Genomic DNA, 27,500 nt, shown 5'->3' with positions numbered 1-27,500 from the left:
AGCAATTATCAAATAGCAATACATTGTGTAACACTGGTACTGCCACACCAGATCAGCGACTGCTGTTTAACATTCATCAAACAGCAGCACAGGTAAGTCACTTTTATTTACCTCATTGAAGAGTAATGCATACCTGCCACTCTTTCTGATTTCAGAGATCTCCTTACTAAGGGACCCTGCAGCCAGAGGTATTACAGGTACCTAAAGCTGGCTATGTTGTTAGTTTTAGTGAAGACGATGTCCACCAGCAGGGTTTAACTAAGCCAAGGGCACTGTCAGTGGTAAAAATATTACATGGTATTGTGAAGCGGAGCCTGTTACTTGATAAAACATTGTTACTATAACCAGAGACATCTCTGAATTGTAAAGGAGATGTAAACAAGAGTTGTTATTACACATATAGTTTATTAAGTAGGCAAGATTGCTGGTACTAGCTTTTATTGGCGTGGCAGACATGTTAACAAAATACCAAGATCAGATAATTTGCTGTGGTTGGGGGCCCCCAGGGGCTACAGAGTTCGCTGGTGCCTAAAGCCAGCTATGTGAACAACCTGTTTACAGACAGGCTTATGCATCTAAAGGGCAACCATTTATTTAATGGCATAAAGTAACAGCTAAAAATGTATTATGCGTGTGTGTTTTGAGGGATGCAACATTTGAAGAGAACTGCGCGTTCTCTTTTTAAATGAGAGGTTGAGAATGGGCAATACAATACCATATGAGAGCATTAAGGGCAAAACGTAACTTTCTGGCTGAGTTTGTCGCAAAAATGCGTTGCCAGCTATGTGCGATGCCTAAACAAAATAAAAATAAATCAATAAAAACAAAAATGTAAAAAACATGAGGAAAGGCACTTAAGTAAAAAGATTTATAGACTCATTCTTTCAAGGGTAGGAGGTGTTTTGCCGTAACAATGGGGAACGCACCTCTCGAGTATACCTCATTACGAATAATATTCCTCATTTTGGGTCATAACGTGTCACTGCTCCACATAGGACAGGTCTATCAAATATTCTTTGTTAAAAACTTGATAACTAATATTCATGGTAAACAATAGTACAACATGGTAAGTCAGAAAAATGATGCAAGTGTACAGTAACACAGTACATTGATAGGTGTTTTGGATTTTTGCCTACTTGTTCCACATTATGAGAGGTAGTGTACCACATTTTTGAGAAGGAAAGTTGAGAGCAATGTTGGGGAAGGATGACAGCATGGGGGTACGTTGCCAGCGGCTAGCTATCACTCTCCAAAGTCTTAACGGTTGCTGCGGTGGCCAAACTGAAGGAGGAGGGGCCAAGCAGCAGGTCCCGCCCCATCGCTTGTGCCGGGCAGCAGATCCCACCCCTTCGCTGGTGGATGCGATCCGCGCTCTTACTGCGGCCGCCGCTCAACTGGGCTCAGTTTATCCAAACCAGCAACAGCAGCCTTGACTCCATTCCAACTCCTCCCCCCGAACCTTTGTACAAAATGACTGTGTGGCTCTAAGGCCTGCCTGCGACAGATACACCGTTATTATTATTTTTTTCTGGATCCGGGGTAGAGGGCGTTTTCCATGGACAACAGGAAAACAGGGCGGCGAGTTGGAGCAATGATCTTGACGAGCGAACGGAGTAGGAAGGCATTGGAGAGCAGGACAATAAACCAGTGACCAAGACAGAGCAGCTGCTGCTAGTCGCAATCCAGCATCAGTACACGGAGCTGTACTTTGTAGTTTGGGACAGGAGCTGCAAGGAGAAACAGTACTGTGAAGAGTCAATAGCAACATCATTCTGTGCCTCCGCTGTCACAGGTGAGTCTGACAGACACCCCACCCACCCGGCTGCATCCTCTACCCCCCGTTGAGAGGGATCTAGCACCTGAACACTAGCCTGTATGGATTACAGGGATCAGTGGTCTGTGACAGCACGGCTGTTACTGCCAGGTATGACATTTTATTCTGACAATTTGAGCAGCGAGAGTAAGGGGCGGAGAACTTATCCACTATGCATTGGTCTGGGTTAGAGAATTATTGGGGGGATAGCTGATGCAGATACAGATACCAGTAAGGAGTAGGGTGAATTATCCGTTACAACTGTTTCCACGTCGTAGGAGGTTGGGGCAAACACGGGTCACTCTACAGGTTTATTTATTCATTTTTCTTTGTGGGCGTTGAAAGTTTGCCCTCCTCCGGTCTGAAACTCGGGATGTAGTCGTTTTGCTCGTGCCCGTGCATTTGTGCATCCTGTTGGCAGATGACAACAGTGAAGCGATTTATTTTAGTGTCGCGCTCGTCGTAATTTGTGTCGTTTTTTTCTCCCCTCCGCGTAACAAAAATGTTGTTAGCTTTCTGCCTGTCTGTGTGAAACTGTCTAAACCTTTGATTTTAACGTTTGACAGTTTGCCTAAGCAGCCCCCCACCCGCAACACACACACACACACTGCAGATATTTTTGAAGGGAGGGGGCGCAGAGACACGAAGCTGTTTCTAACTCCGTTATCTTTTTTTTGATGGGGGGGGGGGGGGTAATGTAAGGTTATTGTGGGGGTCACAAAAATAATTTCAATATGCGCATGGTCCGAGTTTCTTTCCTGTTGGGACTGCAATGGGAACCCTTGGTGTTTGGTGCAGTAGAGCAGTGGTAGTGGTGGCTGATGTGATGGCATGGGATAGATGTACAGTGGGAGCCGTTATTTTAACTCGACGGGGAAGCTTTTCGGGATACATTGTGGCTAGCAAGGGACCGAATAGTTGATGGTGCTGGGCCTAAGAGCGGTATCGTACTGCATTTTCGTGAGGTACCACTGCATGACATAATGGTAGAAGGAAAGACAACAGGCAATTTTCAGGAGTTTGCGGATGAAAGCTTTCAGCAGCTGGCAGGAAAAGAAGTTCAGGCAGTTCATAGCCCCTTGTTTGCCTTCACAGACGATGTACGCACATACAGGAGTTGTCAGACTAAAGAATGGGCAAAGAGATTGGGCAAAGTGTTTAGTCATGGCTAGGACATCGGGTTTGTTTACCACATCCTCCTATTCCACAGGCATACCTCTCAGCATCTTAGAGCAGGAAATCTGGACAAAGGCCCCAAAATAGGGACACTATTTAAATATTCGTACAAACTTAGAAAGTAGATATGAATTTTCTGAAGGGTATGAAATCTGAAACTGAAATGTCTGTCATTTTCTGACTTGCATCTTCAATGATTTGCTAGAAAACCACAATTTTATGAAAAATGGACCAAAAATAGGCAAAAATCTTGTCCTACAAAAATCTGTACAGTTGAGAGCATACCTCTCGAAGCAGGAAATCTGGACATGGCCATAAGTAGTGGGGGGACAAACTCACAAAAATTGGGACTTTTTTAAATATTGCTCTTATGAACTTAGAACGTTGACAGAATAACAGGTTTTGTGTTCGAAGAGATTTTCTGGAGGGTAAGAAGTCAGAAACTCAAATTTGTCATTATTTTCGGACTTCACTTTTTAATAACTTGTCAATTTGCCAGAAAATCACAATTTTATGAAATATGGACCAAAAATATACAGCAAAAAATCTGAACATTTTGTGAAAATCTGTACAGTTGAGAGGTATGTCAGAGGTAAGATGAGAAGATGTAATTACTTATATGGCAGCCATTAATTCTAAATATCTCTCGTTAGGGATGATGGTCTTAGTTTTTAATTAATGTCCACAAATGGTTATTGAAAACATTATAAATGCAACCCAAACATACATGCAGCATTCTGTCACCCTCTTTTTACTGCCCCCAGTAGTCCCAAAAGTTGTACTTTACAAGTAAAGGTGGGGCGCTACTATCTCCCTGTGCTTGCATACAAGCTTATCCACAGGATTACATATATTCTTTTTTATGCTTAACTGGTTCCGAACACATTATTGGAATATTAGGGGACAAGACAGTTAGTCGTAATACCTCGTATGGTATTAACTAAACCATGCCATGATGATTCCAATGATAAATTATTGTAAACTAAGTGATTAGATTTTAATATTCGATATATACAATGAGTAGGATACTGTGTTTTTCTTTGTAACTGTAACTCTTGTTCCCTCTAATGTAAATGAGATGGAATTCTCCATAATAGCATTAAACTTCACTAATGAATGTATAGAATTTTAAGAGAGGACGAAAATGTCTGTGAACTACTGATGTAATACTAGTGTAAGTGAGGTGAAATTCTGAAAGTAGGATGTAAATACATTTGCTCAGCGCAAAATAGCTGTTGAACTGTTAACTTAAAATTGCATTAGGACATCAGATGCCTGCATATGAAACATGTGAGGCCTGTTTATGATTTAGTAAATGGGATACTGTCTGTGTTCTGGTCATAGCCAGAGTTTTTCAGTTTTAAACCATAATAAACTTAAGGCTTTACTACTTCTAAACCAGCATTACACAATCAATATATCGTGAAAATGTGTGCTTGCATCACTATACTGTCTAAATAAAAAATGTAGATGCACTGCAGGAGTTTTCAGGTTTATATATATGTGTGTGTGTGTGTATATATATATATATATATATATATATATATATATATATATATATATATATATATAAAATCATCTTCTTTGGTTTTTCTCTGTTAGGGGTTGCCACAGTGGATCACCTGTCCGCTTATGATTGGCAGTGGAGTTTTACAGTGTCGAGTTGCCAGCCTGGCGCCCAGCCTTCCACAGAAGACACACACACTCACATCTAGGGCCAATTTAGAGTGTCCAATCCACCTGCAGCATGTCTTTGGGATGTGGGAGGAAATCAGAGCACCCGGAGGAAACCCATGCGGCCACAGGGAAGACATGCAGACTCCACACAGAAGGCACCCCTGCTGAGGATCAAACCAGAGAACCTCTTGCTGTGAGGCGACAATGCTAACCACTGCACTACTGTGGCCGCCCTATATCTATAAAGCAAACTGTTTTATTTTATTATGTGGAGCATAAGAATATGAATCAAGATTTTGTGAAATAAAACTGTCCATTTCTGAAAACAGTAACCATTTGGTAAATTGTTAGTTAATTTCCCAGTTTTGAGAACAGAAGCAATTTTATTAAATGCTCACTAAGTGTATATACAGGGACTTTCACCAAGAATGTGTGACACAAAGACTATAGAAGCAGTTTGGTTAAGAGATACTAAGTGGTAGGTGCAGAGGCTCACTAGGCCTTTGTGTAGACATAATACTGTCATAGGTATGGTTTGTATGCCCAATATATGAAAACCAGCTTCACATTACTAGTATATAGGCGAGACATTTGTATGATCACCAGTCTTCTATACAGTTTAAGGAATGGGACCTGCTCAGATTATTACATACATAGATGTGTCAACTTTTCATGTGGTAGCACTTTTGTCGCTTAATATAAGATGTACTGAATTTTCATGGCTAATGGGTAGGTGGTACTTGTGCTGTAGTTCCCCCAGTAGATAGCAGCTGGGCATTTTTGAGCAACTGTGTAGGTCCATTATTGGAAAGAAGATATTTCATTTTCTTAGCCCATAGCTTTAGTATTAACTTTCTTGGAATTTCATAAATTAGTGGGCAAGACAGTGGCTTATTAGTTAAAATCTCTTAATTTTGTGCTGTGTACGTCAGTCCCTACCTCTGTCAATGTCAGTGGAGACTATGCATGTTATTCCCACGTGTTTTTTTTGTAGGTACTCTAAATAATCCATATTCCCCTTCAAAATGTGATAAGTTATTGATTCTATTTATTTATATTTGTGTACCAGGGTAGAACACTGATCATTATTAACCAATTTCAAAAACAGCCCTGGTGAAATAAAAATACATTTCACAAACAAAAAGTACAGAAATATAAGTAATAGAGTAGTTCAGACTAATTACATAGACAAAAAATGTGTCTATACATTCTAATGAAGAAGCACAGTGGAATGCAGAGCATACTGTACAATGCATACCTTAGTTTCTAAAGTGGGTCAGTGTTCAGTGGATCTTGACAGAGGAGAAGAGACTCTGAAAGGAGATAGGTTAGGTGATATGTCCTGTGCTGAAGGAGGGGCATCTGGCTTGGATGAAGTGCTTTTTGAGTTGCATTGGGAGTTTAGATTGTGTTTATTTCTTTATTGTCAATGGGGGGAGTCTGCTAAAGTGTAGGTGCCTGAGAGGAGAAAGCATGTGCAGTGCTGTGGAGTTTGGTTCTAGGGGTAATGAGAGGTGGTGGGGCTTGTGAGTTGTCTGTTTCTATGAGGTTGTAAATAGGTAACCTAATTGTCAGTTATCCTTTCCTTTGGTGCTCATGCTGTGAATGTAGTTGTAGGTTGGCAGAGCATCACATTAGTTAGTTGCTAAATAAATAAATGCTTGAGCACTTACTGGGTGTTAGGAAAACGCATTTTGTGTAGGCATTTTCTCTACTAGGGGGTAGGTAAGTTGAACCATTGTAGGGGTATGAGTGTTTTCTTAACAAGACAGCTAGCAGTTGAAGTTAAGGCTGTTGATTTGGTATTGCTGACAAAGGCAGTACTGAATTGTGTTTGTCTTGCATAAAATGCAATGAACACAATTTATATAAGATGGTCACAGTGCCTTCTCCATTTGTAGATTAAATGTGGGAACTTGCTGCCAGCCTTTGATTATGACAGCATTTTATCTGTTTGTTTGTATCAGGTCTAAAGATGTCTGTAGAAGCTGAGCTGCTCCTCACAAATAGTTTCCTGCAAAGTCCTGATTTAGTCTTGTAAATAGCTGATATGTGAGAGGACCAGAACATTTGAAGTGTCATGTTTGGAGTCACTATGGTTGGCAAATACTTTTTCTTGGTTCTGTAAGGAGTTAATGTGCTTTCTTTGTGCATTGTGCTATAGTACACATTCAAGTGGAATAGCTAAGACCTGTTTTTCTGCCCCTGCGAATGAGTTGGTGGAAAATTTCTGCATCTTGCCTGATGATTTGCAGGAAACAGGTGACCCTAAAGTTTGTGTCCACCTTGAAGCTGTTATGTGTTAACAGTTAGACAGCACTTTCGGTCTGTCACATGAACATTATGTATGGTTTTGACTGGACAAGCTGGCAAAGTCTTGTTTATGTTATCACAAGTAGCAAGTTGTACTGGAGTCTATTGCATTTCTGAGATGATGGTACTGTAACATGCAAACTGCTGATGAATATAGTGTAATTTTATCTAGTGCAGCAGTCATAACTACAGTAGCTGTATGCTGTTTTGATGTCTGTTCTTGTCACATCAGAGTTGCCTTTTAGTTCTTCAGTTACCACTGTTATGCATTATTTTGGAAGCATGTAGCTTAGACAGTTTTCTGTGGTACCTGTTTGCTGACAGATTAGAATGGCTGCTTTCTGTCATGGATTTATGTTGCATTGGCTTATCGTGTTGCATAGCAGTACTATTTTTATATTTTAAACATTTTCCTTAGTTTGCCCAATCAGAAATACTGTCTTGTTATGAAAGATATTATGAAATGTCTACATGAAGTGTGTGTTGTAATGCAGTCCTCTGAATTTGCATGCAAACATTGAGAACAGGACAGTTTGGTTGAGGATCGAATGCATAAGTTGTTTGCTATGTCAAGCTGTTTTTGAAGACTGGAGAAAGTTTTAGACTAATAAATAGCTGTTACAACTGTAACCTGTAGTGAAGTAGCTACACCTTAATGTTGAAACAGAGCCATAGCCGGCTTTAGGCAACATCGAACCCTGCAGTCGCTGGGGGGCCCCCAACCGCAGCAAGTTACCTTATCTTGATATTTTGCAGCATGTCCATCAAATTAACAAAAGATAGTTCATGAATCTTGTATACTTTATAAACCAGGTGGATAATAATATCTCCTTTAAAATTCAAAGATACCTCTGGTTATAGTAACAGTGTTTTATCAAGTAACAGGCTTCACAATTCCGTTTTTTAACCTGAACACAGCTGTGGTATGACCATGTCAGGAAAAAGCTGACCATGAACATAAGCAAGCAGTAGAAAGATCAACAAGCTGGAGTGACTGAATTGAGTGTAAACTTTGTATTTTAAGGACAGCTGATGCATCCGATCTTCAAAGATGTTTTTTTTTTTTTCTTTCAATTCTATAAAGACTAATAGAACACCAGATACTACAACTCTCAACTTTGCAGAAGAATTCAGCACAATACTAAAAATAACAGAATAAAGGCTCAAAAGCAGGAAAACCTTTTAAATATTACTCTGTCACTTAAAAAAGTTAATAAAATAACACCCTCTGCATCAACATGCATTTATTTTGGACAATAAGAGGCATAAACGTATCAAGCCTGAATTACTGACTGTCTGTATTCCTGAATGATTTATTAGCAAATCAAACTTTTTACGAAGGACAGAGCAAAATTATGAGCAAAATCAGGGAAGGTCTGTGAAATCAGGGACAAGTTACAGGTATGCATTACTCCTCACAGAGGTAAATAAAAGTAACTTACCCATGCTGCTGTTTGACAACTGATAAACAGCTGCACAGTGTATTTGCTGAAAAAGTACAAAACTAGTATTGCTATGGATTTTGTGTGCATTTGTAAAAAAAAATATCACTGATTTTTATCTCTGCATACACCTAATGATGCCAGGACACATGCATTATTCTTCTGGGCGTCAGTGAAAAATGTAGCTAACAAAGAATTATATTTCAAAAGTAATACATAAGATATATCGCAGTTCATTCAAACACTTCCGTTTTCAAGGAGTCTGGTGGCCCCCACTCCCCAGACTGTATAAATTGTTATGGGGGCCTCCCTTAATCATCCTTGACTGTGTGAGGGCCCCACAAAAGCTGTTGCTGATTGGGGAAAATGAGAAAAAAAATGTATTCATTTTCTGATTATGTTCTTTAATCTGAACAGGGATGACCTTGTTAAGATAAAGGTGATAATACCCTCTGCTCTCAACTGCACCCATTCTAAAAATCAGCCCTGCTCAGATGTGTGCGTACAGAAAGTTGCTGTAGGTTATGGGGGGGGGGGGTTGTAGTTAATTCTTTAATTTTCATTACAATCAAACCATAGAGGTGTGCAGATGAGGTCAATACAACTTTTGTTTGGGCCAATGACAGTGTGATCATTTGTTTGTTTTACTTTTCTCACAGACCGCAGAGGTGTACAAAGAAGGTTACCATAGCTTGTGTAGGAGCAGTGTACTGTCTAGGAGCAACAAAGAAGAATACATTACTGTAATCATTAGTTTTTCGATTTCACATTAGGCACATATACAGGTAGCTGCCTTTGGTTAGGGTTGAGGAGTGAGGAGACATGCTGTGTATATGTATGTCAGCACTCACTTGAAACACATGACTGTGGTAATCTGAACCTCTGCTTTCATCCCAGTCTAACACCACAGAGATGTACAGGCAATGACTGTCTTTTTTGGGGGTTAGGAAGATAGGCCATATTCCCAGGTTGGACCTCTGCATTCAGACAACAAATGGCTTGTTAGTTTGTTGTGAGCTACTATTTTGTCTTCTTTGAATATTAAGCCTTGGGCACAACTTATGTTTTCCTTAAAAGAAAAAGATAAGACTGAAATTCTTTTTTTACTCTTGGTTTTTGTTTAAGACACCATTGGATTAAAAGGTTAGAAACATACTCTAAAATGCATGTCAGACCACCTGTAAACCTATGGCTTCTTGGGCCCTGGCATTTTTCAGTTATTTCTTAAATGGTTATTACTGTGCTGTCTTGGTCAGGAAAGGTTAGTTGAAAGGATGCTAGGAAAACTTAAGCTGAACAGCAACACTGAATTTCTTTCCTTAATCGTAATTTCTGTACAAGTAATAACTAGATGAAAAGATTATGCAAAATAAATAAATAACATGTACTGTAGAGCATATAGACAGCATTTCACCTAATGGGCGAATGTAGTGTGGTACATAGGCCTGTTGTACTGTAACAGCATTGTAGCTACAGGTCACTATGTACACACTACACCTAAAAGTTTGCAGCATGAACTAAAAGGCTGCTTCAGATGGGTGGCAGTTAACTGGGTGATACTTTGACGAAAGTGCATAGGGGGGCCCCCAAACTTGACATTTGCTGGGGGGCCCCCAAAATGTTAACACAGGCTCTGCAAAGAGCTGAACTGTTTTTAGCAAGTAGTGAGAACACATTGTATTCAGCTGTACTTCAGCACCCAGTAGCAGTCTGCTGTAGCCAGGCTACACTGTCACAACAGTTTTCTGATGATGTTTCCTTGATAATTTGCTTGTAAGCTTTCCTGAGCAATAATGCTTAGTCATGAGTACAGATGCAGCACTGGGTTTTTATTGCAGGGTCCTTGGGTTGGTATTATAAATCTTAGCCTCTTAAGACTCTGGCCAAAACACTTCAAATCAGGAACACATTTCAAGTATTAATGTTACAAGAATGTAGGAATGTGTATTCAGTGAAGAGTGGAGAGTGTGTGTCTTTATTTTTTTAATGCCTGGCATTGTTTTGTTGATGGAAACCACTGCTTTTCTGTCAGAAATATACATATTTTAATGATTGACCGTTGAAACTTTTCAGAGCAAAGTCATGGACAGTTCAAATGTAAGGATTATGTGTATAAACGAACATATGGTTATGTATGTGTTGGACATAGGAATGTAGCTGCATGCATAGTTTTATGTCATGGGCTGCATGCTTGTTGTTTGAGATATTGCAGGCTTGTTTGAGCCATTACAGGCAGATAAGTTTTGCTTGGCCCACCTAATCTGTCCTCATTTAGTGGATAAGCTTCAGCTAGTACCATTCTTTATATAGCCTAATAGTTGTCTTGTGTTTAATCCCACAGGTGTTCTCAGAAAATTTGTTAATGAATGCAGAGTCATGTTCATAAAAATGCTTTTTAACATGCATTGCAGTGTCTGCAAAAAATTCTACTTAGCATCACCCTTCTCCTGTGTTCCACTTGTGCCCCCTCTCAGAAAGTTTGTGTGTGAGTGAGATTGTGTGTGTGTGTGTGGTGGATTTCACTTACAGTTAGGTAATTGCGTCTATCCTGCCCCCCCAAGGTTTACATATTTAATTATTTTAATTTCTCTTTATAAGATGTAACGTGCAGACTACCATTTTTTTTTTTGTGGCTGTTATGTGTGTGGTTTGCATTCTGGAATCGTTGTAGTATAACATACAGAAGTCTATGTCATAGTCAAGTATATGTCCTAGACCGGACTTGTGTCTTAACCATCTGTGTATACAGGTTAAGAATGTTTAGTAATTGCTAAATATCCTCTCAGTGTTATCTCCTCTTGCCCTCTGTTACTGTCTTGCTTCATAAGTTCATAGGTTGGTACTAGGCTATTGGCCCTAGGGCCTATACAAGCCTAGCCATAACAATTCCCTAGCTACTTCTTCCCACAATATTTACTTCCCTGCACCCCTGTCTAGCAGGGCTACTGACGTGATCCCTGGGGTGAATTTCCTATCTCCCATCCAGTTGTTAAGGTTCCTTTTGAAGAGGGCCAAAGAGGCGCTCTGCTTGACATGTATGGGCAGTCTATTCCAGAGTCTGGGGAGTCTCTGTGTCAGGAACCTATCCCTCCAGCATGTTTTGTTCATTGTGATGACAAGGTTTAGATCCCTGGAGCATGTGGCTCTGAGGGATTGGGATTTCTTTAAGTGTAGCATGTCCAACAGCTCTGGGTTTGACATGGCCTTGTATGTTAAGCAGAGATTGCCTCTGAGTAGACGATATGTGACAGAGTATCACTGGAGTTTTTTTAGATAGCATAGGTCATCTGCTTTAGGCCTGTGATTCTTTTAGTGAAGTATTTCTGCGGCCTTTCCAGTTGTTGTAGATGTCTTGAGAGGTACATACCAAACGGGGTGTTGTATTCTATAATGGGTCTAATGAGGGATGGGTACAGTGGGACAATGACCTCCTTTTTTCTGGATGAAAAGCTCTTAGTGATGAGGTGTGCCACATAGAAGGATTTCCTGACTGTTGTGGCGATGTTATCGAAGGTGAGACCACTGTCCACCTGTGTCCCTAAGTCTCTTGTCAAACTTTCGGTGTTTAGTGTACTGCAACCTATATAGTAATTCGGGTACATGTTTTTTCCCAAATAGGGATAACTATGCATTTCTTGGCATTGAGCTTGAGCCCATGGTTCTGGCACCAAGCATCTGTTTCTGTAAGGACCTTTTGTAGAATATCCACATCATTTGGGGATTCAGTAATGGCTCTCAGTTTGCAGTCATCTGTGAACTTTGTTCCAGAGTCCCTTAGTGTTGGCCTGTATTTCAGAGAAGTAGATGCCAAACAAGAGCGGTTCCAGGACTGAACCCTGAGGTACTTCACTTGTCTGGAGCTGGATTTGGAGTCTGCTATTTTTACAGTGTGGCAGCTTCATAGAGCAAGTATGTGTCATATGTTACATTTCTATTTGTTCTAAGACTGTGTAAAACAATGAAAAGACTTTGGTAGTGTTTTCTATTTGTCACACTTTTTCATTCAGATTGGATAAGCTTTATGCATGCTGAGCATGTTTCCCTTTAACACATATGTATGTAATGTGAGTTGCATGTGTGTGTGTGTGTGTATGTATAAATTTTTTTTTTAATATACTGGTTAATCCCATGAATGTTTTCTAAGTGGTGTTACATTGTGCTTATCAGTGTGGTGCCATGTTCTGGTAATTTGCTCGATACAGCTGTATATTTACACTGCATTACCCTGGTTCTCCATCAGTATACTTCTTGTTAAAACTACTTTTGAGCTTACCTTCATACACTTTCTTAGCATCACTCTATTCTTATATTTCCCTGTATTCTCTTGCTGTGACTTACTGTGGTCCTTTTTCCATCTCTTTTTTTTTTGTACAAGTACTGACATTATTGCCCTCCTTCCCATAGTACTAGCATTGCCCTTCTAACCTATATAGATACGGTCAGTAAAGCTAGAGATAGTGACGAACTAATCTATTCCTTATTTCTAGACTTTTCTAAAGCCTTCAACACAGTTTGTCACAGCAAACTTCTTCAAATGTGTTTACTAGGTCTCTGCCATCCCACCCTTCTGTGGTTCAAAAGCTACCTGTACAATAGGTATCAGTCAGTAAAATGGCACTCTGCATTCACTCCTTACCTCCCAGTCATCACCGGTGTACCACAAAGCTCTATCTTTGGTCTCCAACTCTTTAACTTTTTCACCAAAACCCTCTATATTTCTAAACAAACCCTAATGCGATTTTACTCTCATTTGCACATCTGACAACGTGGTACACCTCCAAAAAATTACTCAGAAAGGTTTAACAGCCAGTGAAACATGGCTTCATAACCCGCAATTCATGCTGAACCCAAAAAAGACCAAGCTACTACCCCCCCCCCAAAAAAAATTCCTTTTTCATGATAAAAAAACAAAATTTAAACTCCTCTCTCTCTTGATAATACAACCATTGAAGTCACCTCTCATAGCAAACTCTTAGGGATGATAGTGGATGATGATCTTATATTCATTTGCATACACAAAGTTGCTTAAGAAAAACTACGGATATTTCACAGACCCCAAAACCTTCATACCGACGCAACTAAAACTATACCTGTCACTACTTATCTCCTCCAACTCTTCTTTATGGTGCTTCCATCCTTACTAACCTCCAGGCTTCACAAAAATTACAACTTGCATAATGCTGTAACAAAGTTTCTACATTTGCAGCATATAACCCCTTTCAGAACCCACCACTGTATAGCACTGAAAAGCCTAAATTGGTTAGAACTGCCATATCAACTAACATAAACACAGCTTCTTACCACCTATAAAATTGTCAAGGATCCATCTGCCTGTTCAGCACTGAAAAACATTCTACACAACTATGTTCCCACTTGGTCATTGCAATACAGTGACCAAAAACTCTTGTCTGTCTACAAACCTAGCCAATCTGCTGGGCATTGTCTGTGCTTGTACAAGGTTGCTAAGGCCTGGAAATCCTCACCTGTATCTATCAGGTCTCTACCCTCCCTCCCTCCCATCTTTCAAAACCTCTCTGAAAGACTTCCTGGCTAAAATCTGGCTCAGTTCTTACTCAAAACCAGGATAAACGATATCACTAAATGTGAACAAGTACTTTTTCATTCCTTATAGCTCCATACTCTCCCTTCTTCCCTTACTTCCTTACTGCTATCTAATTCTCTTCCCTGACTTTCTCTCTAAATGTACAATAATCCAGTTTTTCTCCCACTTCATATTACAATTCCTGTTTAAAGTTGTTAGTCTAATACAGTTTTTCTACAAAGTGTCTAAAATTTCTCTAAATATTAGATGATTGTCATATACCTTGTATAGATTCTTAAACAATGTTTTTATATTATGTATAGCAATGTCTTTCGGCTTTTCATGGTTAGGGGCCACCACAACGGATTACAGGTCCGCAGATTGATTGGCAGTGGAGTTTTTACGGTGCCGAGTTGCCAGCGCAGTGCCCAACCTTGACAGAAGGCACACACACACACACACACACACACACACACACACACACACACACACACTGCATGTCTTTAAAACTCACTCGACTGCCAGGGAGGACATGCAGATTCCGCAAAGAAGGCGCTCCAGCCGTGAATCAAACCAGAGAACCTCTTGCTTTGAGGCGACAATGCTAGCTGCTGACCTAATGTTTTTATATGATGTATAGTTTATTGTAATTATTTAAACTGCAGATGTTTTTGTTTCAGTTTTGAAGGTTGTAAAATTATTGTTAAAATGTTTTGCAATAATTTGGAGCTTTTCTTCCCGGGCCTACTCTGAGAATGGGCTTCTACCCAGTTGGACTTTCCCAGTAATCAAATGTCAATTAAATAAATAAAGTACTTTTGCCTCATGTTCTGCCACACTGCCTTTCAACTCTGGTGTAACACTAGCCTTTATATAAATTGTCACTACGTATTCTTTAAAATACAGTAGCAATTCGGGCTATGCTCTTAGATTCTTCATCTTTATAAATGCACTTCTTGGTTGTCTGATGCTTTATAGTTTTTAGCAGTGCTGCTTTCATCAATTCCATTGAATACCACTCGGTTACTTGATCTTTGGTGCTTATAATTACACCACTCAAGATTAGTTTTGCTTTGCAAATGTTTGTTTTAGAGGCTGTACACATACTTATTTTACTTTCCAACTTTTTTCTACCTGATTAACATAATTGCTTATACTGCTGCATTGAATTAGACTAATTGTGTTACCCCTATGTATTTGCTTCAGAATTTTGCTTTTTTCTTATACCCTATGTCGTCTTTGTAAATGGATTGTATTGAGGCTTAGCATGATATCTCAGTAGTCTTCTTAGGTGAGTGCATTTGTATTCTTCACCCCGCCACCATCTTGAAGAGTTCTTGCATATAGTTTGTTGCCTGTTTTAATATTAAACCGGAGTACTTGTACCATTCTTTTCTCTGTCACTTGCTCCCTTCCTTTGTTCATCTTTTTACTTGGCTACTTTTATTTTGTTTACATGTAACTGTAGCATAAAATGTTTTATCATGTTTTGTAACAGTGGTTTGTAGTTCTGCCAGTGCATACCCTTGCTGCTAGTTGCTTTCCTTTCCTCAGTTTGCTTTGTCCATTGTTGCTACCTGCTATGCTTCAACTGCATTTCTTTACACTTTTTGAATGGTATCCATTTGTCTTGGCTATCAGTGCTGTGTTAAGAATTTTAGTGAGTGATTGCATTTTTTGACTGTTTTCATACAAAGGATTACTGTATCCGAAAGATTTCATGTTTGATCAACTTTTATGTCTAGTTTATAGTGAACTGTGATGACCACTTTAATGTATTTCAGATAGCACTACTGCATTAAATGCCTACAGCTGCTATTTAGCATTTTAATTAATTAAAGGTTCTACATTGGCAGAAGTATGTAGAATTCTAAAATAACATGTTTTCCATGTTACATATGACTTGCAGTGATAGTCTGTGTGATGAATGTGAACAGGAACCAGGAAATGCCTCATGGCTGCATGGATGATTGCCATATTATAAATACTTGTTGCCCAGTGATGGCAGTCAATGAGCTTAGTCAGAATGAACATGATGGGCAGCAGCCATGGGGGCAGAAAAAATATATAAAAGTGCTTTGTTGAAGTTTAAGAACAGTGCACCAGTGTATAACTCGTTTTACGTTTTATTTAGGCTGTAGCTAGTGAATAGCAACAGTGTAGTATCAACATCATGACATTGGCAGAATCCTTATTTTTGATGGTTGGCATTTATCTGTTATGATCACAAGACTGAGACGCATATGGATTAATATAAGTCTACTACATTTTCATCTATCTGCAGTCACTGTACTAATAACCAGTTTAAGGAACATCTACCAAACTTACATGACCAAGTTCTGTTTACTGCAAAGCTGCACAGCTTTAGAATTTTTGCATTACTTGAAATCCTATATATGTATATTTTTAAAATACTGTTATCTTAGTTGTTGCAAAGTTCTATTTTAAAATGTGGTTTGTAACTGTTTTGATTTTGTAGTATGTTTTAAGTTGATTGTCTCTTATTTTAATCTATGAAAGTGTTGCCACCACTATTTCTACAGTTGAAATAAAGAAGGAAGTATACAATCTTGTTAGTTTTAGGAACAGTGTTTCAAGTTTGGTGCTATAAATATAAAATAAAATGTGACAAATAAGTTCAGTACAAAATGATACTTGTAAAAACGCTAATCATGCTGTAGTATTACCTGTCCTCCAATACTGTGTTTTGCAACAATGCCAGATTTTATTAGATTGACTAAAGTTAGAATGCTGAACAAGCTCTCCACTAGTATAGATGTGTTTTATTGTATTACAGGTTGTCTACAGTAAAGGAAGCATCAAAATGGTAAAAAGTATTGGTGCAACAGAATGGACCATGACATACTGACACTTTGGGTATTCACTGTAGCCAGAGTGTAGCAATTTCTTCAGGCCTTGAAGTGTGCTGCTATGTCATTGATGGACAGGGATAGTAGTTCTCTTTGATTCAGTGTGGTGGATCAGAGATGCACACATTGATGAAGGATGAGGTAGTAGCCATGTCTTATTGAGCCAGTTCACCAAACTAAGCCAGGTTGTAGTCCTCTATGAGAGATCAAAATGTGCATATAAAGTGGGACTGGGAGGCTGCTAAATAATCCCCATCCCAAGAGTCAGGCCCTTGCCTTTCTAACTTACAAATGTCCTTGGGCAGAATCAGCTGATGTCAGTTGTTCAAGCAGATAAAGTTAGTCATAGGCAGGAGTGACCATTAAGTCACATGCCCTTCCAGCTGTAGTCTTTTTTTTTTTTAACCATTTCCAGAACCACCTTCAACTAGGAGGAGGGGTGGCTGTTTGACTTTCTTGTCCTGCGTCCAAACATATTTGTCTGCACTGTTTGTGTACTTTTGCAGGCCAGTTTAGTCTCTTTATCTTTAACCTGCATTCCAATTTACTTTTCCCTGTTTTTATGTCATGATTCCCTTCATGATCCCATTTAGTGCCAGTTTGTAGAAGTATTTTTGTTATGGCACCATGCAAACTTTTGTACAGTTTGACCATAAGAATTACACTTGTGGCACAGCTAAAAAAATAAACTCACTTTAGTCACAATCTCCATCAGCTGATAGTGGCACAATGGATATATTCTTTTCTGTTCTATACCACAATGCCTACTAACTGTCAGGCTTCCACCCCATCAGACATGGCACATCTGTACCCAGTTCCTGGAGTTTTCACTTAGGATCAGAGCAAGAGTTCATCATCCAGGAAGTTCTGAAGGTGTTTATTTTGTGCCTTTGCCTATGCATCAGCTATCTGCTTGATCGTTGCAGAGATGAATACCTGCACTGTGGTTAGATGAGTCTGGCTTGCCCGCACAGAACGGGGCCTATGTGTAACCTTATTCTTCTAGCCCCAAGCATGGTTAGGGTGCCAGTAACTAACATCAGCTGGGTCAGTTTGGCTTGTTCCCAGACCAGAACCCAAAGGCAGCTCTATCCATGTACCTGTGGCTGCTAAGCACTCACTCTGAGAGGGTCTTTTTCATGGAATTGGGCAATTTTTCCGTTTCCCTAACCTTTCCACCTGATAGCTGACGTAGGCAACTCATAACCTTGAGGCTTCCACTGCCCTTATTCTGACGTGTGCTCACGTTTAACCATTCCCTCGAAGCTGCTATCACTGACTTGAGAAGCAGACCTATATCGTGCTCAGTGGCCTTGAGCAAACCTTCAGTTGCACCAGAAAACTAGGCTGATCAGAAACTACCACACACTGTCCCCACCCCCGAATGGGTTAACCAACATATGATGCTGCTTCCCACCTTTGCCCTCAGATTTAGCTTTGCTCCTCCTAAAGTTACTGATTTCTTTCATATACTTATACATATTTAAGCATGCATACTGTATTTATTAATAACTGAATTAAACCTACACCGACATTTCTTACCAATAGTTATATGGAGGCTTGTAAATGAACCTGTTCTGAAAAAATAGAGTGCTAATGTGTCTGATGTTGTGTTATGATTTTTAAAATGACAGTACTATGATGTTAATGCTCAACTATGCAGAGCTATGGTTATGACAGATGCAAAATATTGTTTTTTTAAAACCAGAGTTAATTTGCATTTGTGCAATATGTGCATATCATTGTCTGTGTGTATTAAAGCAAGAAATATATCTGCAACAAATTAGAAAAGACTACCTGACAAAACTAGGGAACCACGTTTGTATACCACAGTGGCTTTCTGAACTAATTTAATCAAAATTAATGCTAGGTAATACCAAAGTATGTCCACTTAACCACTGGTTTGTCTATCTCCTGAGTATACAGCAAATGAATTTGTTGACTGCTTCCACTGTATCATACTAAAACATTGTAACCATCTTAGAAGTCTTGAAATCAACCATGATCAAGAGGATCTAGCTGTCACAGCTTTACATTTTAGGTCATGCCCCTAACCTTTGTAACATAACTTGAAAGAGTATGGCTTGACTTGAACAGACAGTCTAGTCTGTCCCAGCATACCTTAAAAAAATAACCATTTGTTTCACTGCCTTTTGTTGTCGAGTTGTTTAGTCAAGTCTGACACTTTCTGATGTCACAGGCTTTATCATACAATCTTTAAGGTCTAACAAATTCTTATTTATTACCTCATTAGTCTGTCCGTTTTAGCCTCTGCCATCCCTTCTTTTGCCTTCAGACTTTCCCAGCATTAATATATTTTCTACTTAATAGTGGTGCAGCAGTTACCATTGTCGCCTCACAGCAAGAGGTTCTCCGGTTCGATCCTCGACTGAGGTGCCTTCTGTGTGGAGTCTGCATGTCCTCCCTGTGGTTGCGTGGGTTTCTTCCGGGTGCTCCGGTTTCCTCCTACATCCCAAAGACATGCTGTAGGTGGATTGGACACTCTAAATTTGCCCTAGGTGTGAATGCGTGTATGTGTGTGCCTTCTGTGGAAGGTTGGGTGCTGGGCTGGCAACTCGACACCGTAAAACTCCACTGCCAATCATGAGTGGACAGGTGATCCGCTGTGGCGACCCCTAACCGGGAAAAGCTGAAAGAAGAAGAGTTTGCAAGTAGTTTGTAGAGCTAGATATATTTTCTGGTTGAGCAGCAAGCCAACTTTGCACTTTTTCACCTTCAACAGACACCAGCTCTTCCTCACTTTCAGCCATCATGTGATATCACTTACATAGCAGATGCTGTTAATACCTCTCCCTACAATTTTGATTCCAGCATGAAATTCATCTGTTCCAGAATTTTGCATGATGTATTCAGCATATAGATTAAGTAAGTAAAGTGATAGTATATAACCATTTTGACCTACTTTTCCTGTCCTGAATCACTCGGTTATTCCATATTTTGTTCTGACTCTTACTTTCTAATATGCATACAAATTGTTCAGCTGGCAAATAAGGTGAACCAGTATCCCCATTTCTCTAAGAAAGTAGCATAGTTTATGCTCCATGCAGAGTAGGCAATAAGTCAGGAGTAAATATTTTTTCCAGAACTCCCTTGCTTCCTGTGTTGTCCAGCAGATGATGGCCATTCAGTCTCTGGGGCCTTGATCCCTTCTGAATCCAGCGTGTACACCTGACACTTCTCAGTCCCTATATTGACGGAATTTGGTTTGCCAAATCTTGTGCATTGCCTTGCTAGCATGTGAAACAAGTGCAGTTGTTCAGTAGTTTTAGCACTTTTTAGCTTTGACCCTTTTTGGGATTAAAATATAAATTGACCTTTTCTAGTCCAGTGGCCACTGTTTTGTTTTCCAGATCCCCCTCTTTGTCCTCTTGGCCTGCTAATTAACCATTCCACATTGTCTGTTGGCCTGTGACCATTTCACAAGGTGATGGTTGGCTTAGATGGGACAACATTCAGGTAGCCATTGGGAATTATTCAAGATTTTTCGCTGTTTTTGGTGGTAAACCCACTATACCCAGTAACATGCTCAGGTTCTGCATGCAGTGGGCATCTGTGAGGACAATACCACTCACTCACTTCTGCAAGTACATAGTCCCTCAGGAAGCCCTTTTTCCCCTTGAAGGCTAGCACTTGTCATGGAGCTCTCTGGTCTCCATAGAGATGCTGAATCCATCAAGTTCCCGAGCTGCTAATTGAAATCAGGCTGTTTGGGTCATAGTGTGGGCTCTATCCCTCTGTGTCAATGAAGTTGGCTGTGCTTGACAAATTTGTTGTAAGATTCTGAGCAAAGTCATAGGAGTATCATTTTGCAGGATTTAAACAATTCAGCTGGAATTCCATCACTTCATGCAGCCTTTTTACTAGCAAAGCTTTCGAGGGCCCATTTAACTTCATTCACCAGGATGTCTCACTGTTGACCAGAGAACATATTAACGTATGTAGCCATGATGCTAAAGTTGTCCTTACAAGTTTTTGTTGTATATTCATGGTACCTCTTATGTTCTGCATCTGTGCTACCCATCTTTGCCTTTTTTTCATACCCATTTATACCTGGATACTTCCTTTAATGTCACCAGTCTTCTTGAAAAGATCTCTTGCCTTTGCGTTTTTATTATCTTCATCCAATTCTTTGCATGTCTCCATGAAATATAACTCCTTTTCTCATTGTGCTATTTTCTGAAACTCTGCATTCATTTTGACATATTTTCCTTAACTCCATTTCCTTTTAACCTTTTTGCTTTTGTCCATAGTTTTTTGGCAAAAATACCGTAATGGCTGCCATTACTTTCTGTCCATAGGACCATCTTTAGTCTCTCCTTTCTGTCTTGACTTGCCCATCTTAGGTGGCCCTACATGTTGTAGCTCATAGCACCAGTGAGATGCACAAGTCCTTCACAATAGGAAGGTAATAATTCATTAAGGGTGCTACCACTGAATGTTCATTTCTTGATCTGTGGAAACAAGCAAATAATTCCCATTGCACAAAGCTGAGAAAAATAAAATGGAAGAGTGCAAGGTGATAACTTTACTCTGTTCTCTTCCAAAGATTCTCAAAAGATTTGTGCCCACTCAAGTCAAGGACTAATAGAATGTAGTCTGTTAAGCCAAACTCAACATAGGGTCAGACATAGCTGTAGCACCCAAATGGTGGCGGTAAAACTTGTGGATCAATATGTCTGTCCATGTGGAAGGTGAATTTATATTTAATGCATTGTTTCTCAACTTCCTCATAGTCTTTGTCATGGTAAAACATCCCTGAGGATTCAGGAAAAAAAGTCATCGGTGGTAAGAGCTGCAGTAAAAAGGGACTTGTCTGTGGTGCAGAAGAATGCAATTCAGAGACTTGCTCACAGTAATAAGGAAAAACTTCATCAGCTAATTTGCATGTCCTTGACTCACCATTAACTACTGCAGTTACTAATCAACACTTTTTTGTGGTAATCAAACTGGTGACCCATGCATCACGTTGGCACAAGCACATCCCTTCGTTCACCCCCCCACCCCCCCCACGCACACACGCACACACCTCATACCTGCCCTGATTTGATAGAATACTCTGTGTTTTTTCTTCTTGTCTTGGCTCTGCCATCATAACTCATGCATCCTTACCATCAGTGATGCCAGAAATTAGTTTCATGCTTTTTATTGGATTTAAAGAGTATAGTTTTGTTAGACCTGTTGCGGTGTTAGTCTTTTAAGTAAGTACAAGTAAAAATTTACAGATTCTTACTGGTGTCGTCTGAGAACAAGAAAAGCTCTTTCAGCTTACTGTTGTATGCAAAATGTAGCAAACTACTTTGCTTATTTTACACCACACATAAAACACTAAAGAGCTTCAGCCCTGACCACAAATGCACAACCAACATCATTTCTGAACAAAACTACCGTACTTCTGACCCTTTATAGGTTCATAGGTTCGTACTAGGTTAACTGCCCTTACGAGCCATTGTAAGCCTAGCCAATTATCCCTTGTGAGACTTTTTTTAGCATCTCCTGATCATGCACCCATGGCAGTTGTCCCCTTTAGCCCACCCTAGTAATGCCTGTGGCAAGTCACAGTACTCAATTCCCCACTAACCATGTTTTTATAACTTTTATTTTTCAGCTATCATTACTTTCCATTTTCTACTAACCCCACCTAAAAACAGTCAGCCATATGATTCTTACAGCTGCAGCTTATCTTTATTTTAACTAAACTAACTATATAACCTTATTTTTTGTAGAAGCAGTTATTGCAAGTAGTTGCCAATTGCTCCTCACATATACCAAAACTCGTTGGCCCACTCTAAGCAATGTTCTTTAACAGTCACCCTTCTCTTTGTGCTCTGTACTAACTCTTCCAATTCTGTGCCACAAATGCTCAGCAGTCTTTCAGTGACGAACCACTATACCTTCATAATGCATTGTATAGTCACTCTGCTCCTCAAACTCTTCAGCCTTTTTTTCCTCATCCTCTTATTTTCTGAAAAAAATTGTATAAGTAAAACTTTCATGCACCGAGGACGACACTAACCATGTATTATTTTCTCTGATTTATTTACTTTTGTGAACTTGCCAAAGACCCAAACAGCTGTAAGGAGTTCTCTTCTAAATCACAAGCTATACAGTAAATAACACAGCACACAAAAATGGATGTTAGCACAAAACAGATAATCCCACATGCAATGGACGTCTTTAGAGCATATAAAACAAACCCAATAATGTCCTTAAATAACTAAATAAAACCTCATATGACCAAGGCAGCTGATTTAATGAGCACGTTTCCATATGGTCACCTTTATATGTGTGTTTCCATGTACGTATATATTCATATATGTATGTATATAATTTATACATACTTCTCGTGTGTGTGTGTGTGTGTGTATATATGTATGTATGTGTATATATATGTATATATATATATATATATATATATATAATCTATATCTATACACAATATTTTATCCACGTTTGATAGCTCTGTAATACTTAATGAAATGTATTACATAACCTTTTGTTAAACACTTAGCACTTAATAAACATGTGTCTGTTTTGTGCCAGTACTCATTTTTGTAAACATATTTAGCAGTTTGTTCTGAGTATTTGATAATAATGATTGTCTTGATTTATATGTGATTATTTTTGTCTGTTGTATTATGCATTGAACATTGTAACATCCACTGTGTTTTTTTTCCCTAGCTAGATAGTTGCACTTCATTGAATTTTTCTCCTCTCAGCTCCCACTGAAAGTGGACACTACCCACCCATGGGCTTACCATAGTTAACAAACACATAACCCCCCCCCCCCCCCAACACATGTCACTATGATAGGGCAGTGTTGGTTGAAGAGACATTCATTTTGTAGAAAGCACCCATATTGGTTAAGAAAGCTCAGGTAGGAAAGAATGAATATACACCAGTGCTTCACTAGCAGGATAAATAACCTGTGTGGAATTGTGTTGGCATGGCATAACTTTTTTGAAAGCAGATAGATGAAGGCAGGAATCATTTTATCCTGGACATGAGAAGTACTACTTCCCACTGAGAGTGGAGAACAGCTGGAATGAATGACTGGATTGCTCTGTTTGCACACATACCAAAGATGCATTTAAGTGGGCATGCGACATATAGAGTATGGATTGGGAAAGAGGCAGTTGCAGAAGTTAGCAGTACAAAGCTCTAGTTCTCCTCCTACTATTAACTGTGCCTGTGTATGCGTATGAATTGGAAAGAACTGTCTGATGAAGTGTGTGGATTTTACTGTCTCAGTATAACTAAGCTGTTGATGGGGTCTTAAGTTTTAACTAACCTGTTGTCATGTGGGAGGACCTGACCTGAGGTCACCTTGTCAGCTAATGATTGTGGTGGGAATTAAACCTAAGATTTTTTTTTGTTTAACATTCGCATGTTTTAATCATGGTACTACCTTCCAAGCAGTTGAACTGTTAAGCTAGAACCTGTGCAGCATCATACATGAGTATTTGAATCTGTGATCATGTTTGCTTTTTTAAGGAAAGCAGCTTTATGGTATTCTATGTGGGTTTGCAGCAAGGACTCCTCTTACAAAGTTTCCATCTCTCCCCTCTTTTTGATTGCATTTAAGTGAGTTAAAGATGGCGGTGTATACAAGGGAGTTAGTGTGAATATTGTCTCATGTTCTTACCGAAGCAAGTAAAATTTTACTGATTTGTGGAACTGTTCTGTATTAAGCTTTGCTAATCATCTTTGTTATGTTTGGCCTGTCTCACATGGTTATAGTGTGAGTTAGTGTTTATCGTATGTCAAAAGATAAGATACTACATGCAATTAATAAATGATAGAGGTGAATCAAATTAAATAGCACTTTATTCCCTGCAGAACTCTTTCACATGTAATGAAAACTAATCTGAGTCTAATTAGCATGTTGGCTGGGAAGCTGGGAGAGGTTGCATCCTCTGGGGACCCCCTCCCAGATGGAGGAGGTGCCCACGCCATCTGGCAGGCTGTGCCCTAAGGTGCAGTGTTAAATACATAACTACGCTGTGATGTTTACCGACACTTTTATAGAAAGTGAGGTAATGGTATGGCAAACATCACAGCACCTGTGTCATACTGTGGCTGACATTGGTATTTGATATTCCTGTCTCTGGAGCCTTCCATTAGGTGAAGGGATGCAGCTTAGAAAGGAAGGCCACAAAGTATAATGTGTACAGGTTTTGAAAGCTTGACTTTATCACATTTTATATTTTTATATATATATATATATATATATATATATATATATATATATATATATATATATATAATATTTATTTATTTATTTACAGGTAATAATCTAAATAAATTATTCTGAGTGCTATAACGAAGACATTTCTTTTTCCTATCATTTCAGATGCCAGAAAAGGAGCAGATGTTGAATGAAGAACTGTGAGTCCTTTTGCTCTCTCATTTAAGAGAAAACCATTGGGGTAGTGTCAACTCCCTGCCATCCCTTCTGGTGGGGGAGTGGTAGGGAACGCTTGCCTTAAAACTTTCTAAACGTGACCTTACGTCAGAAGAGTCGAGGATAATTAACTTTCAGCTTCTCTGAAACAAGGCAGTTGAATAAATGATTTTTTCCACTGAAGTGAGTGTAAGGTTCGGCAGGAATCCTGCGGCCGTAGAAGGTGAGATGTGATTGGGTGTATTACTGAATTAGTGGTTATTTTATTGAATTTAGATTTTCTTCTCCTCCTGACACCCCTAAGTACTGTTTATCTTTTTTTAATTAATTATGCACCTTAAGTTGCTCACCATTTAGTACCATACTAAATAAGTAGGAAACCACTTGGTGTATTGTTCTTTGCATTAGTAAGGGTCAAAAAGAGGTAGTGCAGAGACTTTTCAGGAGAAGTGTTGGCTTGTGCAGGCAGGACATTGCTCATTGTCCACCAGTCTGTTAGAATTTTGGGAGTAGTTCAGATATTCCACACTCCAGAAGAAACATTTTTTCTGTGTTGCTGCATGAAGGATCTGGCTGTCCTGACATCTGTGAAGCATGGAATCTTGTTAAATCCAAGTTGCAGTATACAATTCCTATGTTGAAGTGAGCACTTATACACTGAGTTAAAATGATGTCCTTGTATACTTGGTTTGTCCATAAACTTAATCATTCAGGGTAGCAAGAAAGATATGTAAATAGCCCATTAAAAACAAAAATGTTTCATTTCAGTCTTTCTGTTTTAAGCAAGTTCATGTTCTGTTTGAGTGCTTTAATACTGAGTGCTGTAGAAAAGTTTAAAAAATGAAGCTTGGTAAACAAGTATTAAAAGACTTGAAATCAAAATAAAGCATATCAAGATGAAATAAAAGTACATGCTGCAGAAATAATGAACATAAAAGCCAGAGTAAACATTTTGTCAAAGCAGCATATACAGATGTTTAAACTGTTAATGCGTAAACAAGTCTTTAACTTGCAGTAAGTTTGCTCAGAGGAGGTTCTAAGGGAGCACTTAAATGAATTCAGCATTTGATTCGTCCAGTGAGAGCAGATAGCAAATTCCATAGGCAAGGTAGAGCAGATAGCAAATTCCATAGGCAAGGTCCTTGAAAAGGAAAGGCACAAGCAAGTGCCCAACAGCCTAATTTCCATAATTTTCTGTTATTTATCATTAAATTTTGCACTTTCTGTTAACCCACTACTTTCTCCAGAAGGCTGTTTGTACCCATATGATGGTGAAAAATACTCACATTCATGCTTCCCCACCCCCAAGAGAAGCTCCTTAAGTGTATGACCAGATAGCTAGTTAAGGCAGCTAGAGCTTGTAGAATTTGAGATGTGCTGTTGTCACCCCCCCCCCCCCCCACCCAACAGTTGAGTGCGGAAACCTTCCACATCTCCTTTGGCTTTAGACGTTTTCCACCTACAGGTGGATCTTCAGACTGTCTTTGTGTCTCTGACATATAGTTTCCCTGGTGACTGTCCACAGTTAGCAGTCTACTTTAATCCTGCTTCCTGTGAATGCTTGGTTACTATTCTTAGTGTAACCTTTCCACATTTGTCACCTTAGGTAGTGAATTATTTGTACAAAGTGTAAGTCAGCTAAAAACATCTGTACATGGTTGTAAGTCAGTAAAAAAACAGTAATCTTGTTGTCATCTAGATTACTGTTTTTTTACTGACGTACAACCATTTACAGATGTTTTTAGCTGACTTACACTTTGTACAGAGATTTCTCTTGTTTTCATTTATTTATATTAATTACTAATTATTTCTTATACTCCAGGTCTCTCGTGCGACTATACTTTGAATAGTCATTTCATTGGTTAATACCACCCAAAAGACTGTTCTGATTGTAGCTTTACTCGTTTGCTATGATTTGTTGTTCTACCAGTTTTACCCTCTGATTGGCTATAATGTATACATTTTTTGTAATCTTACTATTGGACACTACCGCATGCAAACCGCTGTTGATTGTCTATCATATTTAACTTTCATTGGACATTAATGCTTTTCTACTTGTTTACCATTGGTACACCAGCATTATTATTTTGTTTGCTATTGGCTCCTACGTCAGTTTTAATAATCCCTGCCTACCTCATGTTTATGCATATTTTTTCAATTTAAAATGATTTAAAAATAATTGAGTTATCTAATTTTCTAATTTTGTTATTCTAATTTTGTTATTCTGAAGAAGTTCCAATTCAAT

The 27,500-nt window shown here is 39.1% G+C and overlaps 1 protein-coding gene across 1 annotated transcript in view; it reads left to right on the top strand.

The window, feature by feature from the left end:
• Nucleotides 1-1,348: 1,348 nt before the first annotated feature.
• Nucleotides 1,349-27,500, top strand: part of ADCY6 (adenylate cyclase 6) — a 1,739,117-nt gene continuing 1,712,965 nt past the window's right edge. Inside the window, exons 1-2 of the mRNA XM_044083802.1 lie at nt 1,349-1,792; nt 25,205-25,478. The gene's annotated coding sequence lies outside the window, so the exon portion shown is untranslated. The remainder of the gene's footprint in view (nt 1,793-25,204; nt 25,479-27,500) is intronic.

The sequence above is a fragment of the Protopterus annectens genome, chromosome 9.part0 (genome assembly GCF_019279795.1).
Source record: "Protopterus annectens isolate FY-2018-M chromosome 9.part0, PAN1.0, whole genome shotgun sequence".
NCBI classification, from domain to species: Eukaryota; Metazoa; Chordata; order Ceratodontiformes; family Protopteridae; genus Protopterus; species Protopterus annectens.
This window is presented reverse-complemented; position numbering and strand designations above follow the sequence as displayed.